Source organism: Arachis hypogaea, chromosome 18 (assembly GCF_003086295.3).
Source record: "Arachis hypogaea cultivar Tifrunner chromosome 18, arahy.Tifrunner.gnm2.J5K5, whole genome shotgun sequence".
Taxonomy (NCBI): Eukaryota; Viridiplantae; Streptophyta; class Magnoliopsida; order Fabales; family Fabaceae; genus Arachis; species Arachis hypogaea.
Genome location: NC_092053.1, coordinates 70994983 through 70996963, shown reverse-complemented (window position 1 = coordinate 70996963; position 1981 = coordinate 70994983).

The window sequence follows — 1981 nt, the reverse complement described above, 5'->3', positions numbered from 1 at the left end:
TGCTACCCCGTTCTTTAAATGACGCTATCCGAGGAGGACACCTAAAGGCGAGCCGTAATGGCCTCATTTCGGCAGGCTCCTCCGGTTTTTTTCTGTTTTTTCCGTTTTTTTTACGTTGTGCTGACCCTCGTTCTTTAAATGACGCTATCCGAGGAGGACACCTAAAGGCGAGCCGTAATGGCCTCATCTTCGGCAGGCTCCTCCGGTTTTTTTTTTTCCCAAGTTTTTTTTTTTATTACGTTGTGCTGACCTCGTTTTTAAATGACGTATCCCGAGGAGGACACCTAAAGGCGAGCCGTAATGGCTATCTTCGGCAGGCTCCGTTTTTTTTCCTGGTTTTTTTTATTTACGTTGTGCTGACCCTCGTTCTTAAATGACGCTATCCCGAGGAGGAACTAAAGGCGAGCGTAATGGCCTCATCTTCGGTCAGGTCCATCTGGTTTTTTTTTTCCAGTTTTTCCCTTTTTTTTACGTTGTTGCTGACCCTCGTTCTTTAAATGACGTATCGAAGGACACTAAGGGACTAATGGCCTCTCGCGGCTCCTCCGGTTTTTTTTTTTTTTTTTTACGTTGTGCTGACCTCGTTCTTTAAATGACGCTATCCCGAGGAGGAACACTAAAGGCGAGCCGTAATGGCCTCATCTTCGGCAGGCTCTCCGGTTTTTTTCCCAGTTTTTTTATTACGTTGTGCTGACCCTCGTTCTTTAAATGACGCTATCCCGAGGAGACACCTAAAGGCGAGCCGTAATGCTCATCTTCGGTCAGGCTCCTCCGTTTTTTTTCCGTTTTTTTTTTTACGTTGTGCTGACCCTCGTTCTTTAAATGACGCTTTCCGAGGAGGACACCTAAAGGCGAGCCGTAATGGCTCATCTTCGGCAGGCTCTCGGGGCGGTTTTTTGGGGGGGGGGGTATGGCCTCATTTCGAGGCTCCTCTGGTTTTTTTATTACGTTGTGCTGACCCTCGTTCTTTAAATGACGCTATCCCGAGGAGGACACCTAAAGGCGAGCCGTAATGGCCTCATCTTCGGAGGCTCCTCCGTTTTTTTCCCAGTTTTTTTTTAGTTGTGCTGACCCTCGTTCTTAAATGACGCTATCCCGAGGGGACACCTAAAGGCGAGCCGTAATGGCCTCATCTTCGGCAGGCTCCTCCGGTTTTTTTCCCGGTTTTTTTTTTTTTTACGTTGTGCTGACCCTCGTTCTTTAAATGACGCTATCCCGAGGAGGACACCTAAAGGCGAGCCGTAATGGCCTCATCTTCGGCGCTCCCGGTTTTTTTCCCGTTTTTTTTTTTACGTTGTGCTGACCCTCGTTCTTTAAATGACGCTATCCCGAGGAGGAACCTAAAGGCGAGCGTATGGCTTATCTTCGGCAGGCTCCTCCGTTTTTTTTCCGGTTTTTTTTTTTTTACGTTGTGCTGACCCTCGTTCTTTAAATGACGCTATCCGAGGAGGACACCTAAAGGCGAGCCGTAATGGCTCATCTTCGCAGGCTCCTCCGGTTTTTTTCCGTTTTTTTTTACGTTGTCTGACGCCTCGTTCTTTAAATGACGCTATCCGAGGAGGACCTAAAGGCGAGCCGTAATGGCCTCATCTTCGGCAGGCTCACGTTTTTTTTCCGTTTTTTTTTACGTTGTGCTGACCCTCGTTCTTTAAATGAGGCTATCCCGAGGAGGACACCTAAAGGCGAGCCGTAATGGCCTCATCTTCGGCAGGCTCCTCCGGTTTTTTTTTCCGGTTTTTTTTTTTACGTTGTGCTGACCTCGTTCTTTAAATGACGCTATCCCGAGAGGACACTAAAGGCGAGCCGTAATGGCCTCATCTTCGGCAGCTCCTCCGGTTTTTTTTCCCAGTTTTTTTATTACGTTGTGCTGACCCTCGTTCTTAAATGACGCTTATCCCCCGAGGAGGACACCTAAAGGGAGCGGTAATGGCCTCATCTTCGGCAGGCTGCTCCGGTTTTTTTTCGGTTTTTTTTTTTTTTT